The sequence below is a fragment of the Marmota marmota genome, unplaced genomic scaffold, assembly GCF_001458135.2.
Source record: "Marmota marmota marmota unplaced genomic scaffold, marMar, whole genome shotgun sequence".
Lineage (NCBI taxonomy): Eukaryota > Metazoa > Chordata > Mammalia > Rodentia > Sciuridae > Marmota > Marmota marmota.
The window spans coordinates 49,965,027-49,984,209 of NW_026000174.1; the positions used below are offsets into that span (position 1 = coordinate 49,965,027).

The 19,183-nt window shown below is 36.7% G+C and overlaps 1 protein-coding gene across 11 annotated transcripts in view; it reads right to left on the minus strand.

Annotated features, from left to right (window-relative positions):
* Lrrc4c (leucine rich repeat containing 4C) overlaps positions 1-19,183 on the minus strand; it is a 1,134,834-nt gene that overhangs the window by 97,155 nt on the left and 1,018,496 nt on the right. The gene's annotated exons all lie outside the window — the stretch shown is intronic.

Consider the following 19,183-nt stretch of genomic DNA (forward strand, 5'->3'; position numbering starts at 1 on the left):
ATATATATATATATATATATATATATATATATATATGGATGTATATAACACATTTATCCTTTTCTACTACCTGTGGACATTTTGATTGCTTCAGAATTCAATTTTCACTTAAATAAAGCTATGTGTTTCAAAGAAATAATTCCTGTACATTCAATAGACATTCATCTATCCCCTCCTATGCTGAAATTTGTGCTGGAAATTTGAGGTAACCCAGTGAGTGCTCACAGTGAATTAGGATGTGTCCATAGGGAAGATAACAAGGTAAATGACATGCAGGCTTAAAGCAGGGAAAGGGTTCACTTAGTACAAAAGATCAAGGTCTGTTGTTAGAAAGTGGTGGTGGAGTTTCAATACGTTGATAAATGTGAACAGACCAGAGAAAACCACTTGAGTGACAGCTGAAAAATAATGGAGCATAAGCTGGTGTTTAGGGACAATGAATAGTTACTAGTCTGACTGGAGGAAAGGCATATTTAGGATATAACGGAAAATCCCCAGGCCACAGATATGTGTGCCTGTAAATTCTAACTACTTGGGAGACTGAAGCAGGAGGATCACAAATTTGAGGTCAGTCTGGGCAACTTAGTGAGACGGTGTCTCCCTGTCTCAAAATAAGATGGAAAGGGCTGGTAAAGCATTTGTTTGGTCTGTAAGAGGACTGGAGTTTGATCCATAGTACTGGAAAAAAGTTAAAAACAAATACAAGAAAAAGTTAGAAACACAGACTGTCTTTCCACTGTAAAGACACAATGGGCTGGCCATGGTGGTGGCACAGTCTTGTAATCCCAGCTGCTTGGGAGGCTGAGGCAGGAGGATCCTGAATTCAAAGCCAACTTCAGCAACTCAGCAAAGCACTTAGCAACTCAGTGAGATGCTGTCTCTAAATAAAATACAAAATAGGGCTTTGGGATGTGGCTCAGTGGCTGAGTGCTCCTGAGTTCAATCCATGAACCCCACTACCACCCAAGGAAGAAAAAAAAAAGACTGAATGAAAGGATAATAAGTCCAACCCTCAGTATGGGTGAATCTGTGGGTATCTGTTCACATGGCAAAAACAGTATCATGTTTTTTCATGTTATCAGAGAAGGTATGAGGCCTGGCTAGTTAAGAGAAGGAATAGGAAATGGAAAGAAACCATTAAAAACCAAAAGGAGAAAAGATGCCAGACTTAAATATGCATTAGGCAGGAGAAAATGAATATTAGTATAACCCAGGGATCCAGAGCAAAGTACCCAAAAATGTCAGGCAAGCTGGATGTTCCCTTTCTATAACATGATTTTCTTTTCACTGCTGAATAAGAAGCATCCAGGGGGATTGGGCAGGATATACTTATATTGTGAAACCTGAAACTTCTACCTACCAAGTTCGGCTATTTCCTGTCAGACTTAGTCGAGAAGGGAAATCAAGAATGGGCTCATCCAGAGTGAAATATCTGAAAGATGACTTACTTTTTTTTTTTTTTTAACTAATTATCAACCTTTTGTTTAAAAAAATATTATTTTAGTTTTACATGGACACAATATCTTTATTTTGTCCTTATGTCGTGCTGAGGAGCTAACCCAGTGTCCCACACATGCTTGGTGAGCACTCTAGCACTTGAGCCACAAACTCAGCCCATAAAGGTGATTTTCTTGATTGTGATATTGGACAATCATTAGCACATGCTAATTCAAAATGTCACTCAAGAGAACAGTCAAGATACCAATAAGGGATGTATCTGCAGAACAAGATGTGCCAACCATAATTTTACCTACAGGGCCTTCTGGGAAATTAATTCTTTGCCTCCTTTCCAAGACCATCCATTCATGTTTTCCTTTAGAAAACTAATTATTTTAAAATGACTACATGTTTCCCAATTCACTCTAAGGAGTCTTCAGTTTCTAAAACATTTTATAATAGTTTAGCTTCTACCTGAAAATTAATTTCTAAAAGATATCCTCTTCTAAGTGCTTTCCTTCTTAGATTAAAAATCATTATTTAAATGCATTGAAATATGTATTTTGTAAAAATTAAGCCTTTGAATGATACGTGTGTTTGTGCATACAATTTAGGCAGAGAAACCATTTCAGATATCAGAGACATGTTCTATCTAATTTAACTTTACATCCTCAAGTGATTAAGTTTTGAATATTTCCCACAAGATAGCTTTGAAAATGCAATAGCTTTTTATTCTATAGAGGCTGTCAAACCTCTAAAATCATTAAAATCCTTATTACATAATGATCTGGTTATTTATAACTTAAGTTACATTTAGCATTCATGTCTTTTGCCATGTATGTTTAAATACATCTCTACAAGGTGGACTTTATTCAATAAACTTTTCTCTGTCTGTATATGTCCCAAAGTCCAATTCTTTCATTATTTGTCTTACTTTTCCAGCTTTCTTTAATTTATGCCTTAAATAACTTATGGTGCCCTTAATAAATGCATGATGACAAATGCAACTGAACATAAAAAAGGACAATATAGCCCAAAGATGATGATATTTCGACTAAAATAAACCAGAGTCTTAGTCTCAACCCCTCAACTCAAATCTGTGTATATGCAATTTCCTGTAAGTTTTTATTGATTGATTCATTTCTAAAACTGGCATAATTCTGAACTCATAATTTTGTTGCAGGGGTTAAATAAGAAATGCTATATGTGTTAGCTTTGTGTGACTATGACCAAAGTACCTGACAAACTTTGAAAAGAAAAGTTTATTTTGGGCTCATGTTTTAAGTCTCAGTACATGGTCAGCTGACTCCATTTCTGAGGTAAGACCAGATACCACAGTGGAAGAGCATGAGAGAGGAAAGCTATTCTGTTTAAGACATCAGGAAGGGGTGTGGGGGTGGGGGGAGGTACACAGATATGGCCCAGCACTCCCCACCAGACAACAATTACCACCCAGTAGTCCTCTCAAATTATCAGTCCATCAAATTGATTAATTCATTGGTAAGGTTACAACTCTCACCAATCATTTCCCTAATGTCCTACCTTTGAACCTTGCTGCACTAGGGACCTTGCTTTCAACACACAAGTTTTGGGAGAGGTGCTTCATATGCAAATAATATGTAAAATTCCTAGCTTGCACAGAGTATGGATTTCATAAAGGATAGCTATATTGCAATTATTTTCACTCCAAAATACTTTTTTTCCTTCTATATTGGCAGGTAGCCCTCAGTGTCTGAGTTCCTGATTCTAATGCTATAACCTGCTTTGTTTTCTGTTGCCCTCTCTCAGTTGTTATTTAAAAGGCCACCAGAAAGCGTAATGTTTTATGGCCTTCCAATGCTGGAATAAAAGACAAAAACTCTATGGAACATAAGTTAACAACTCATATTCCTTGAATCTTCCTTTCCTGGCTAATTCCTATTCCTTTAAGTCTTACCTTGAGCATCCGCTCCTTGGGGAAACATTTAAACACACAATTCCTCCCCAAGTTCAGTTAAGAGAATTTAGCAAAGCAATTAGTTCTACCATGATTTGCATTATACCCACCACATTATAACACAATTACCTCTCCAGGTTCTGTGCCCCCCCCCAAATACTTAAAGCTGTTTCATAGAAAGAGAGAGTCTGTTTTAATTCATTTTTTTTGTCTCTATCATTAATTCATTTTGTGCCTCTTTATCATTTAGTACCAAAATGTTAGCACTAAAAAAATTAAGGAATTATTATGAATGGAAATCATCAATAACTTAATATGACTTCTGATATTCATTCATCTACTGATCTTACTCTTATAGCTTTAAAAAGTTGGAATGTTCCCAAATGTCAATTTGTTTATTGTCTCCACCGTGCTCTTAGGCAGAATCCCACCAAGACAATATTAGACAGATGGAGGTCAAAACTGTGCTCTTAAAATCATACAGTCAATACAACAACTCTAAGAACCTGCTATATAGGCCACTATTATTGACTCAGAACAAGTAATTGTAAAATGTGGAGAGACTAATAAAACTATTGTGGAAAAGAATCCCTACAAGCTGCCTGCATAAAAGCATGAATTATCCAGACAGCTGGGTTACCTGAATCAAGGGCCTAAATTCATTATTTCTAGAGAAGCAAACAGGAGCTATTTGAATAGTTAAAACCCTGTCATGAGTGAGTGTGGTCTCCACTGGGAGGGAAAAGAATAGTGTTTAGTATGACTTCTTGGAAACTTTGGAATTAATTGATTAAGCTGATTCTAGTGCCAAAGTAAAATTTTATACTTTACTACAACAAAGTAAGCTTAGGAAGAAGGATTTTACCATAAAAATGAAGTTTTAACACAATAAGGTCTATTGTTCCCTTCCTGTCTCATGTGTTTAAAAGGTTTTATTTAGCCAATCAAACGTGAGGTAATGGATGGAAACATCTAGCAGTAAGATCATAAAATCTTAGAGAAGTTCCATGATTACTAGAGGATATAGACATCCTAATTGGTAGCATAAATCCCTTCTGGAGGATTGTGTCTATGTAACAAACCACAAACATACTTCCTAATCCTTACTGACACTTTCTTCAGATTTAGATGAAGACTGAAAGACCCAGAAAATTAACAATTTACTATAGTCATGTCATAAGCACTATTCAATTCAACTTACCCTAAATTGTCTCATTTTAATTCTCACTAAATGTACATGATCTGAAAAATCTAGTTTAGTTTTACAAAAGCACACATATAGACACAGAGAAGTTCTGTTATTTGCCCGAAGCCATGCAGTTAATAAAGAGAATGCTGGTTTGGATATTCTATCCCAAGTTATCGCATTCAAAATCTAGAGCTCATTCTATTATGACTCAGACTACTAACCTATCCTAATAGTAACAATTTCAGGCTAGATCAGTTTCAATCCAATAAATTCAATCTTCTGGCCTCCATGTACTTCCTACAAGCAATTTTCAACAACGCCTTTTCAACACCACCACAATATTACATCCAATTACAGGTGGTTGCTGCCTGGGCAAATGACATGGGTTGTTGCCAGTAATATTTCCCTAACATAGAGCTGGCTTCAAATCCATATCATCTCCTATATCCAATGGTATGAAAAGTTATTCATGACATTTTATACAGCAGTAATAACCCTGTTTATATTTAAAAGTGGTTTGAGGCCAATCACAAACCATCTCTCTTTCAGGGCTTGGTCAGATTGCACTTATATATAGAATATCTACACCAAGATTATCTTCTATGTCATGCAAAGCACAGAGGCTAACAGATACCAGGTTTCTTCTAGATTGTGGTCCTAATATGCACTGTGATCTTGTGAAATTCCTTCTGAGCCTCCGATTTAAAATAGGTAACATGTAGGGGTAACTTTCATACATGAAATAAACAGCATTTTTACCCTGAAATGGAACTTTCAGGATTAAAATGCTGTTTATTTCATATATGTACATATGTATGTACACATGCCGCACATTTTGCATTTCAATAGTTATTGAAATGCCTGTTGGCTCTACAGGAATTGATTTAAGAACTAGGGAAATGACAGTTCTCCAAGGTTATAGTCTTTTATCTCAGGGTGCTAAGGATCTTACAGAATTCATTAATTAAATTCCAGTCTCCCTGTCCTGAAAGGTGAGACCTAAAGGCTGTTATTCTCTGTCATTATGCATAGGGCACCAACACATGATATAAATTTTGGAACATAGAGCACTGATAAAGTAGTCCACTCTTAAGAAGAGTGATCCTTCTGAAAACAAAGCTAGGTGGAGGATACCACGCAAATGAACGGAACCTGGAAGCTACAGTCAGCAGGCATGGTGCATAAAAGTTATGGCGGGAATCCGTTTTCAAATTAATTAAATAATCTTTACCTGCCTCCCCTGCTCCCCCTGGGTGATCAGGGGTGTGTTAAAGTCATCCTATATTTATACCTCCCATTCTACATAAGTAGATGATGTTCCCTCGAAGGCCATGATTATGACGGCGGCAGTCCTCAGCCTACCTGCCTCTCTGTTCTCTCTCCTTTAAACACAGCTTCTTCCCGAAGTTAGAAATAGGTCAGTGAGTTTACTACCGACACTCTTCCCCCCAAAATATTATTTCAAAAGGTCACAGAGCTGAAGCACAGTTTTGTTTGTTTTCTGGAAGGAGAGGAGCGAGGAGGAGGAAAGAAGGGCAGCAAAGTCTTCTCATTTAAATGCAGGATCACTCCCCTGCGTTCTTGAGTCAATTATTCCTTGTTGAGAGCTGGGGTTGTGGTTATGTAAACTTTAGAGACAATGGGTACTAAAAAGAGAAGGAAAGAGAACAAGAACACTGGGAAAAGGGTGGGGGTGGGGGTGGGGAGCACCAGAGTATATCACAGATTTCTAAATAAGGTTATTTGAAAAAATAAGAAACCTGAAATACAACAATAGATGGTGGATTCTTATTTTGTTGAAAAATTTAAACGATTTGTTAGGAAGGGGGAAAGGTCCACCATTGAAGGCAGATCCGCTGCCTGCCAAGTAAGGAAGGAGCAAGATGAGTCATATGTTAAGCAGAGTCATCCAGGTAGCAATCTGTAATGTTTATTTTTATTTTTAAAAAATATTTTTAGTTGTAGATGAACACAATACCTTTGTTTATTTATATGTGGTGCTGAGGGTTGAACCCAGCTCCTCACACCTGCTAGGCAAGCACTCTGCCACTGAGCTACACCCCCAGCCCCAATCTGCATGTTTTGATTGCAGAGAAAAGCAGTGGCTAATAAGTGGGAGGATTCAAATCCAGGATTGACTCTAGAGTCTTCCTCCTCCAGCCAGAAGCTCTTTCTCTTTCCATTAACTCTTGTCTCTCTCATTGTTCATTTTTTTCTTGTCTCCCTCAATGGTCTCTTCTAAATGCAGTCCTCTTAGCCACTCTCAACCAAGCATTATCAAAAAGGCTAGGACATCTACTACATAAATTTCACATTTAAAGCATTGCATTCTTCCAGTGGGGCCGAATCTATTGGAGTTTAGGATCCCATGTATGCCCATGTTTCTGTAGATTCCAGATAAATTGGCAAAGAGGAACAGACTATAGTTTGGACTTCATTTCAAGGAAACTACAAGGTGCACTGTGACTTGCAAGCTTTTTATGAGAGTATACTTCTTTTTTTTTTTTTTTTTTTTTTTTTTTTTTTTTTTTTTTNGTGGTAAAATAATATGTACCTCACATACTCATATACTTCAAAGTGAAACACATACCTCTTAGGAAGAAGGAGAGAACAGATAATAAACTGTCCTTCTACATCCATGTTAAAAACTATTATGCTATCCAAAAAATCCCTCGTTCATCGTTCATCTGGTTTACAGAAAGCAGACTAAATGCCACATAATGACTAGCATTCATATTTATCTAAAACACCTCACTGTAAGTTATAAGCTGCTGCAAACAATGATCCTCCGCTTGTTGTGAGGATGTGCACAGGCATCCTTTCAAACAGATGATTCCTGCTCACATCAACAGGTGAATGTGAATAAGGAGACTTTCCCTTGGTGCAATTTTTGCCTGTTCTCATTTAAAAGATATGATAATATATTGAAAAGGGATGTAGTAAGGCCCATTGTCAGTATTTTCACTTGAAACTCTGGGAAATGATTTTTTAGGGGGTGGCTGTGGTAGGGGACAGACAGATGTGAATAGTGGGAACATGAAGTTAAGGGAATAATTTTATAAAATGGGCCAACTATGCTGACCCTTTCACATGCTTTCTCTTCCAATAAGCAATTTACCTGTAGCACTGCCTGGCTTAAGTAGAGAGGATATGTCACATTCTTCAGAAACTATTCCTTATCTGCAGGAGAAATGCAGACCCAAAATAACAAGAGGAACAAACCCAAGTTATCCTGAAAGGGGAGACTTTTGTGACCCTTTTCCTAGACCAGATCTCAAAACTCAGGGAGAAAAGGATAATTCCTCCTAACCATAAAATCTTTAAGAATTTATGCTTATGAACCCAATCAGAACTGATTCTATGGGTCAAGGTGACCTAGAGTTGTCAAGGCACTGGGGACTTGAAAGTCTGATGTCATGCTGCTGTCAGTCAAAAGTCAAAAGGTGGACCGGGGTGACACTCTCTGGAAACTTCTCTGGGATCCCCAATAAAACTGAGTGCAGGAAATGCACCTTGTCCCCCTACTCTCTCAGACCACACATTCTCTCCCGTGAGAATGTCAGGTCCTTGCTTAGCATCTGGATGGCCATCTTAAGTGATAGCTGCCATTTTAAGAAAAAATTCACTTTCTGGCCCAAGGGCATATCACCACTTCCTCATACCAACTCCTCCTTTAACCACAGGAATTAGGACCCACCCAGCTCTTATCTCTGAGCTTGTCCATAAAAGTCCCTTACCCCTAGTCCCTTTTGCCTCTCTCTGTCTCTGGAGAGATGTTCCTTTATTGGTCAGCTCTGACAAACTCTCCTGTGTATCTCTGCCTGATCTCCATCTTCCATTTCTCCCTTGCCCATCTCCCGGTTCCTTGCTTTCCTTTCTGAGTGTCTGCTTTCCCTTAACACTTCAGTAAACTCATGCCGGTTACTCTGAGTGACATGTCTGAACTCTTTCTGACTTGATTGTAAGAATTGGGGTTTGAAGGTGGAGTTTTTGCGTGTCCTCAGTTTCCCAGAAGGCCCCAGTCCTGTAACAGCTGCACAAAATCTTTTTGCTCAGAAAATCTAATTTTACCTGAGGACCAGTAAATATGCATGTTGCAATGACACCACTGCTTGCTAACAATGCTAGGTTACCACGCCAGATCAGGATATGCAGGCAGAAAAAGATGTAAAATATTAAGGTACATCAGACATTTTAATACGTGCCAAAAGAGAAGGGAAAAAAAAAATAGTCACTTGGGAACTCAGAAACTAATAACCCTCTTACTTAAGACATCTTCAAGACAAATTTAACTTTTTCTTTTTACTACCTATTCAAGGAACAACTGTCTTCTTTTTTTTTTTAAATTCCTCCCGCTCCTTGCAGCCTTTTCCTCTGTAGCTATGGCTCTATACCATTTAAAACCCACATTGTAAAGATGTATTTGAACTGCTCTTTTTAGCTTATAATATTAATGTTACTATCACCCTCACCCACATATTTGTCAGGACATTAAACTATTTGAAAACATAAAATAAAAAAGAAGGAAAAAAAGAAATTTTCATATTTCTCTTTCCAATATATTTAATTTAGGGACTTAGGAACATTTACCCAGGTTTAGGGGTTTAAGCATTTACTGCTATATCTGTATCTACAGATTGAGAGGAAATAGGATGTGCTAATTACTGTAACACTACTACTATGCTCCAGATCGTTTTTGCATTTATATTTATGAATAAACAAATGATTCTTTAAAGAGTATGGATGACAAAGAAATTTCCAGAATACTCAGAAACAAATTATGACCAGGGCCAAATTTGTGATATATTTCATTGTTATGATGGCTGGGATGTGAATCATTTCTTTTCAATGATAACATCAACAAGCAGTGTATTTCTCCCTAAGTCTGAGCTGCAGTACTAATTAATGTCCCTTCCCTAGCCTAAGCAGTTGGATCTTTGAAAACGATGCCAATTCATAGTTGGAACTCCCCTTGGAAGAATAAGATACTAGTGATGTAAGAGAAAAACAAATGCAGATAAGAATATTGATGCAGAGATGTGTATGGGGCTGTTTTTAAGGTTTACAGATCAATAGAATTTAAAACTCTAATTCCATGTTAAATAGAAAAACATTTTACAAGCACAGAAAAAGAGACAACAGAGTGATGGTACTTGACAACCAAGTCACTGACTTAATTTTCTGAGCTTTCTCTTCATCTGCCGCTGCCTAGCAACTTGAAAATTGCTTTCTTATCCTACTAATTTGGGGCACAAGGGGTGTGTTTGCATGTGTTTACCCAGGAGAATGAAAAAGAAAATTGGCAGAGGATAAGGAAGATTTGATGACCAGTCATCCACATGGTGCAGGCACTAAACATTGAAGGAGATTCCTAGACTCCAGTTGGAGGAATTTTTCAGGAGCTCATATATTGAATAGGCATTGAACATATGGAAGAAAAACACTTTTTGTTATATGGAAGGACACAATAAATTCATCATAAGCAGAAAGAATTTTAGATACCAATGAAGCATCTACCTACAGATTGCCAAATATCAGATGGAAATAGGATTCTGGGATAAGAAAAGGTGTTAGCAATTACTGATAATCATTTGAACGTCTTTAGCAGCACGTAGGTGGTAGATGAAGACAAGGCGATAGATAAAATGTAGAATGGAATGCTCCTTGATGTTTGTTCTTTTTAGCTTCTATTCTTCTCTATTTACCTTAACTATAGGCAAACATGTCCACAATAATAAACCAGGTGTCCATCTGAAAGAGTAGATACCTCCTCACTGTAAAAGGCCCATGTGTTGCCCACGTTTACATTGTTTTATTGCAATTGTTTGCTTCTATGTGTGTTCCTCTACAGACTGCAAGATTCATGAAAGCAGGTGATAATGGCTGGCACAAAACTGAGATCCAGTAAATCATTATTAAATGATGTGTAGGGACATGAGTAAGTAAAGGAGGAAAAGCAAGATATAGAAACCAAGCTTGAATCTCAACTCAGTTGAAGTCAGAACTTCATGGTTGGCATCTAATTTCTGATTTACAGTAGCTTCTGAGAGTAGAAATAACCAAAACAAAATGCAAACCCAAGCTAATTTCATCAAAGGTGGCTCTAGGACTATCTGCCTAGTGAAGCTGTCATTGTTAAGAGAAAAAAGCTAAAAGTATATATATGCGCATATCTATGTATTTATATGTATCCAAAAACTTGTATTACCAACATGCATGCTTATAATAAATTATATGATCAATTTGTGATAATGCAAACTATATTTAAACAGTATATGCATATTTAAAATTTACTGAATGCTTATTAAGTGCGAGGTGCAAAATCAAACACTTTGTCTGAATTATCTCACTTCATTCTGCCCTGTAAGATAGCAATTTTTAAGCCTATTTAGAAATGTAGTAGGACCACTCACTCAGGCACATTTTAGAAATGACATGTAAGCAGGCATTGTAGATGTTCAAAATGAAAAGTTCAATTTCCTAAAGTGTGACATTCAAGACTTCACACAATCGAGCATGTATATAAACACATACATTAAATTTTTACATGGTTTGTATTTTGTATAGCACATATTTGGAATGCATACATATAAGTCACTTTCTACTTATTTAACTATCTGAAATTTGATATCTGTAATAAAGGCACTAGTGGTTAAAATCAAGAACAGATGAGTCAACCTTTTATATAATCTCTTTCTATAATTCAAGGGACAAAATGGAAGATCACCACTATTTCTCTCAATTCCAACTTTCTCTGTAAGATGGGACAAACGAAATTCTATTATGCATCAAAGCTTATTGAGGTAGAAATTCCCTAATGTCAATAAATGTTCTTGGACATGTTCTTGCTAGAGAGAGTGGGAACAAAAATTACTTGAAAGGAAAATTTGCGGATCAATTACAGAAGTAGTTTTTATGTACTATAGAGGTACATTTCAATTTTTTTAAAAATTTCTGTGCATTTCTATTTTCACTCTTTAAAAGAGATGCTTATTCATTAATAGAATCCTCTGTAATGTGGACAAGAAGAAAGTAAAAGATAAAAAAGCCAAAATAATTGAAACAATTCTTTGCAAGTTCAAGAGCCTTCCTTTTGCAGGAGAGGATATTGGTCTTATTTGTAGAGACTGATTTCTTCCATCAGAGATACGATTTTAACTACTTTCATACCATCTTGCCTGGATTGTGGCAGTTGCTAACTGGTATCTCTGACTCCATTCTTTCCTCTTTCCAAGTCATTCAAAAATCTATAATATTATTAGAAGCTAATAATATACCATAGAAAGCATTTTGTATGTTTCATAAATGTTCTTGATCACCCATAAAATAAAAATATATAGAAAAGACAAAATAGAGACTGCTAGACTCAGACAACTGATATTTGAACATGGAAGAAGCAAATTTTAAAAATCAGACAAAAGAACTATGGCATAATTGATTCTTCCACTGGATATTTCTGTGTAAAAAGTGAACACCTTCTCGGTGCTTTTAATGAACACAATTTAGGTTGCAGTTTCATATAATTATATTTTGGTTTTGTGGATTTCCATACATTTAGAAACCATCTAAATATTTTATAACAAGATAAGAGTTGACTTATTTAAAATAGGTCAGAAAGATGTGCTGTGGTCATACGACATTGGACATTTTCTTTAACATCTCTTTAGTAATAGTCCCCATCACACACAACTACACAGATTAAATAAAAATATGTTTGTACAACACTTTGACTAAACATGAATTCTGACTATTAAATATGTTCACAATTATGTCATTATTATCATGAGAGCTATTTGTGTAATTTTTCACAGTTTGCCTTTCTAGAATATCTTCATGTTTTCAGAAACTATTATGCTTAGTCTTCAAATTAGCTGAAAGCCTTTACCAAACCCTTATGTCTGAATGCCAGAGCAAACCAATTATATGGGCATGACCTTGAAGTCAAAGAAAGTTGAAAATTAAGACAAATTATCAAGAAGAAACCCTTGACAGCTAAACCTAAATACACAAGTCAATGAGTAAAGCATGGTATAGTACTAAATAAGATATAAATAGTAGAAATACTTTTTACTACAAGAAAAACTTTTTAAAAATGGTACAGTTTTTTTCCATTTCTTACAAATCAACATGATAATCTCTAATTGTGATACTTCTTTACCAATTATTTTTCAATAAAAAAGATTCAGAGAAACTTTTGTATCAGACACAAGAAGAAAATCTACAAACTTTCTGAAGTAATGTAATCTTCAATCTAACTCATTGGACCTGTTCATTCTCTGAAGTCTAAACAAAACACAAGGGCCTTTTTTTATTTTATTCTGATTTGTTCTCAAAATGTAGATCTTTCCAAATTGCCTATGCTTTGCTGTTTTGCATGGCCCAGGCCACCAAACTGTCTCAGTATTTGTCCACACCCATCACAAGTTCTGAGACAGTATAAAGAACAAGTGCCTAAGAAAGAAAGAGCTATTAGGGTGTACAGCTTCATCTTGCCCTTCAGGGCTGTAGGCACAGTGGGGTAGAAAAGTCCCTTCCTCCTATGAAAAAAGAAAGAGCTGCCCCTAGGCCACTAGCTCATTTTTATTTTTTTTTTTTCCAAAGCTCTAAGACCAAGGCTTGGTTTTTAAATATATTTGACCTCCATTTAACAGAACAAAGAAGGCAGCAGGAGCATAAGATAAAATGGGCATTTTTAATAATCTCAAGTTAATTACTTCAGATGATAAAGGAACTCTCTTAAGAAAACAGTAGCTGCTGGCCTAAGGAACTATAGGCCCTGCCAAATTGTAATATGGTCCTAAATATTCCCCTGTGATTATTATTTTCCTCATATGATTTTGTAGTTCTCATAGAAGGAGATCACTTTTAAAATGTAATCTTTGTAGCCTGCTGTGATGGCCTATGCCTGTAGTCCTGGGGACTAAGGAGGCTGAGACAGGAGGATCTCAAGATTGAGAACAGCCTCAGCAATTTGGCAAGGCCCTAAGCAACTTAGTGAGACCCTAATTCAAAATTTTATAATATAGTAAAAAGGGTTAGGGACGTGGCTTAGCGGTAAAGCACCTCTGGGTTCAATCCCAGTCTCCCATCCCCACCACCACCACCACCACTAACAACAAATTTAATCTTTGTTCTCTCAAGAACTTGTAATACACCAACAGCTTCATGATCTCCCCCCCACCCCACCCCCGGTGTGGTGTGTGTATGTGTGTGTGTGTGTGTGTGTAAATGTAAATATATAATTTATTTTTAGTTTCCTGCTTATTTTGTTTGTTTTCTTATGTGTTTGTTTTACTGTAGTTCTGGGTATGGAATCCAGAACTCTGCCAACACTAGGCAAGAGCTTTAACATTGAGCTACAGCCACATCCTACTGGTATCTGTGGGTTCTTTCTTTAGGGTCAGGTCAGAGAACACTATACTTCCCAGAACACTCCCTCCCCATGATTATCAAAACAGTCAGGTAGAGCCAGATAAAGTGTTCTGAAAAACAAGAGTATGTGCCCATAAGCAGGTGCATGGAAGGGAGGACAATAAAAGATACCTACAGGAAGGACATCGGACATATGCATCAAAGAGAGTCCTTAGTTCGCAGAACTGGGAAATCACAGGGAACTTTATCAAGGCAGGCATGGGTCTGGGAAATGGGAACAAGTATGCCAAATCTCTTCCAGCCATAATTAACGATAGCCCCTTGAAGGAATCATTGACTGAAGACCACGTTACTACATCCACTCCTTGTGACCAGGCCATTACCACTCTCACAAAGAAAAAGTACCAAGGGCTATACAAAATGTAATAAGCTGATAAATCAGAAATGAGAAACTAAGGCGAGAACAAAGGAATCCAAACCCTTAAAAAATCCAGACTCTGTAAAAGCTACACCATTCTCTCCAGAGGCAGTCTGTTTGGTGCCTGTAGTGGACATCTATACTCTCACTTTTTCTAATAAACTCCTGTCTGTGGTCTGGGTAACTCATTTGAAATCCTTTCTGAGGGATTGCCAGAATGGGTTATTGTGTACCCCTGCTGTTGCTTTGGCTTTGTAGGCAGGTTTCTTCTGTAACAGTGAACAGAATGTAGTGTGTCAATTGCAGGGTACGGCAGAGAAAAGCCCCTGAAGCATACGGAGCTCTTTCCCCATGGAATAGACATTGATTTAGAAACCACATATAGAAAACATAAAGCCCACAAATAGAAACAGACTGCCCCCTTGACACGTCCCTCCAAAGGGAGATGCCTTGGAGAATAGCAAAGCCCACAGTCTACTTGCATTCACAGAAATTAAACTTCTATTATGTTATTCAGGGATGATTTGTTATAACAGCAGAACTCAGATAGTTCTGACTGATACAACTCCTCACACAGTAAGTGCATAATAAAGAGAGCTTTAAAAGAACAAATGTGCAGAGCTGAGAACACATTTACTAGTAACACCAAAATCTATATATGCATTACATACCTCCAATGTGACAAAGACTTTGTCTAAAGCTATTTTCTATGTGCAGGTACACACACCAAAAAAAAAAAAAGAAAGAAAGAAAGAAAAGAAAGTCATTTTGATTTGTTTTATAAAGCAATGTGTGCATATTAAGCATGTACAGACTATATATCAGCATTCTAAAGAGCTTGATAGTACCCAGTATGATTCCATGTCACTGACTAGGGTACAGACAGGTCATATTCATGTAAAAAGATTATTACCATTATAAAACACCTTACATATGTTAAGTTCAAAGTGAACGAAGAAAATAATCTGTTTGGAAGGGAGTTGATCTGTAACTTTTACTCAATTTTTACCCTCTGTCCTTTATCTCAATTGCTTATCTTGGCATAGTTCAAGATACTTTGTGAAAACGGGATAGAATGGTACATTACAGCAGCTAAGACCATCTCACTTCTGGGCCAGGTGGTGGAGCAGTGGGAGATTCAGACCTTTAGCTCAGCTCTGCTGGGCATGGCTGCAGGACTTTGATTTTGGATTGGAATCTCTCTTTGTTTCACCCACAAATGATGTGCATCCAATGACAAATTCTAACTAACAGAAAGTCATAGCAAGGGTTAAGTACAACTATGCATATGTAGAAACTAGAAAAGCATTCAGAATTGTTAGCATACAATAAATATTTGTTTTATTTCCTAATTCCCTTTCTTTTCTATACTCCCCATATTTCTTTCCAATGTCTTATTTTATTCTTTGCTTTTAACTGAAAAACAAAGAAAATGAATGCTATATGGCCAGCAAAACTCCTGTCAGTATGAAATATCTATGCCTTCAAAGTTTGGTTATTATATAATTTGGAACTGACATCATGAGTTGACAAAAAAAAAAAAAAAAAAAAAAAAAAAAATCAAAGTATCCCAATTCCCATACTGCCAAACTTGGTGTGTTGGGGAGGAAATGAGTTAACGACGGTAGAAATGATAGAACAAACTTAAAAGAATGCAAATAAAGCTGCAAAGTGTTGTAGCTGAATGTAGTTTACAAAAAATTAGAGTCTCATAGACTCACAATTGTCTGTGTCCACGAGACTCTAATTTTTAATTGGATAAATTTTAAACAAACTTAGTAGGAGTGGTATATTATTTTGCTTAGTGAAACTCAAAAGAATCCAAAGTTTCTATTGTAGCACAAGTTCATACTGTACGTCTGTGCTCTTAAGAGTGTATTTTTCAAGGGTGGACAATAAGGAGATACCGTGGCAACCCCCAAAGTCTTTAAAGTAGTATCAGTCAACACAGTCAATATCCAGTGAGAACAAACACCTCACACTGCGAATCCCTGGCCAGGTCTTGCTCTAGTCACTCTTTATTCCTGAACACTTCTGAATTCTGAATTTTTTTCAACTCATGAATATGACCCCAAATTTGCCCTTGGGTTTGATAATGGTTAATGATCTTCAGTTATCTCAGTTGTTCCTACACCTGATCCTGAGACTGCACCGGCTCTGGAGATAGTACATAATAAATACCCCAGACCTATCCTATCGAGGCAACAGCAGCAGCCAGGAAAATGCAGAATCAGAAAAGCACATCAAAGAAGGGGAGATACAAAAGGCTTTTCCTTTACCACCAACCGATACTCTAAAGAAACTGTCATGGCAAAAATTTATTTGAGAAAATTCAAATTCCCCTAAGTTAGAGAAATGAAAATCCTTATCAGATCTGAGTGGCAGAGTTGAAAAGAAGGAATGATGACCTATTGAGTAAATATGGCAATATGGAGATGTATTTCTTCTCCCCTCCACTGACTCCCGTGCCTACTGAAGTACTGTGTTCCATATGCTAAAGGGAAATGTTTACATAAAAGTGATATTTTTCTTGCAGGGTCCAAGGCACATGAACAATCAAAGTTTTAGTGAAGCCACAGTTAAGGCCTGGACCTGCTATACACAGATTTCCTCCATCTGTCCTTCACAAAACCTTATCTTATGCTGATTCCCAGGACATTTCAATCTCAGCATGGAGCTAGGTGAACTAACTAACCTGCATGTCTTTACTTCTATTCTCCATTTATATACCTCCAATATGACAAAGACTTTGTCTAAAGCTATTTTCTGTGCTCAGGTACAAATGACCAGGATCAAAATCCCCACTTGAATTCTTTCTCCATCACAAAGCTAACTCCTTGGCGGACCTGATTTCAATTTGCTTCAGATTTTCAGATCTCCAAGTATGTTGTTTCCAAATCTAGTATTATCTAAACTTCAAGCGCCTTGTGTTTGTTTTCTTTTCCTTTTCTTCCCTCCCTCCCTTGTCTTTATCCTCTGTACATAAACTGAGAATACTTAGAAATTAACTTCTTGGTCATTATTAGCCTCAAAGTATCTTGTCAACTATGTGGTAAATAAGTAATCAGTACCTGCTTGAGGAATTTAATTTCAAAGATAAAAGAAGAGGGAAAGTCTCACATCATTTCCTTCTGTTCATATTTATTTTAGAAAATTGAGGTATCTAACCCAATATAATAAATACAGGGAAAGAGACGAGTTAAAACAAGCAATCACATACTCAAAATGCTTGGGTTGGCATTCAGTATTCAATCCATTGCCTTCTCTAATAGTTTCTCTATTAGGTAAGACCTTGTGAAGAAACAAGAAGCAGCTCTACTGCCTTGGCAATACATAAGCTCTTTGGATCCTGATTATTCCTAATTCTATTGCATACAAACTCACACCTTGCTTCCATTAGCCAGAAAGCCCAGACAAGCAGAAGTCCAGTGCTTTCTCAACACATAATAATTCTGCAAATACAGAAAGCTCCTTTATGGTGTGGCAAGATGGGGCTTGGCCAGCCTGGATGGTACTTTCTTGATAAACAAAGCCCCCCAAATGTGTGTATCTTTTATGGTAAGATACTTAGTTGACCTTTGATTATACCTATTAACCTGCAGGGATAATATTGTGCTACTCAAGGCTGGTGACCAGCAGCATCAGCATCACCTGTGAGTTTCCAAAACGTGCAGAATCTGAGAATTTATCTCAGACTTCTTGAATCTGAGTTCACATTTTAATAATATCCCCAAGTAATTCATATAGAGGTAATATTTTAAGAAGTATGAACATTGGATATTCTGGCAGCAATATTGTACTTACTCCTTCCCCCCACCTTGGGAAAATAAAGTATTTGCTTCCCATACCATTTCTTTCTTGATTCCTGAATTTTTTAAATGCAGCCATCCATTTGTTTTAATATGCAACACAAAAAGATGAAACATTTCATTCACATGCTTCATATATCATTTGATTCGTCTGATGTCCCTGTGAGTATCACAACATGTAACTATCACATGTCATTTATGTAACAGATGTCTAACACCTACATATCCAATCTTTGAATATGCAGAAAGCTTCCCCCATTACTATCCAACTCTCCATCCCCAGGATTCTAGTGAAACTATACATGGAGCCAAAACCTTAAAAACCCAAGTCTATCTTATTTTTGAATCTTTGGCTCTTTTGACTACCATAACCCAGTTTGTTCCATGTGAAGACACCAAACACACACACTATTGATGGAAGCTTTTATAAGTGCCATTACATAATGGCATTGCTGTCAGTCTGTCTAAAGTATTTGTGCTGCCGATATAAAAAAGAACATATAGTCCATGCTTGCAGGTAACGAAGTTCTCAATTAGGACATTTTAATCCTTCAAAGCATGTCTTTTTTTTTATTGTTGTTGTTCCTGAGGATTGAACCCAGAATCACTTAAGCCCTGAGCCACATCCCCAGTCCTTGTATATTTTATTTAGAGACAGGGTCTCACTAAGTTGCTTAGGACCTCAAGAAGTTAGTATGACTTTTTTAGGAGCCGTACCCATTCAAGTGACTTGAACTTTTCAGCAATGAATAAACAATAAATAAAACAATGGAGGCAATAATATGAAACCTGTATTACAGTGCCATTAGAAAATATCATATTAGGCTGCAATACAGTAAAGTCAAACACGTTCAAAATCAGGGTGCATTCTCAGAATTTTTAATCCTAATCTAGGTCAAATTGAAACAAATATTTATACACAATGTAGAATACTAACCAGAATGTTAGCCTTTAACAAAATGCTTTATCACAGCCAGTGAGGCAAAAAAAAAAAAAAAAAAAAAAAAAAAAAAAAAAAAAAA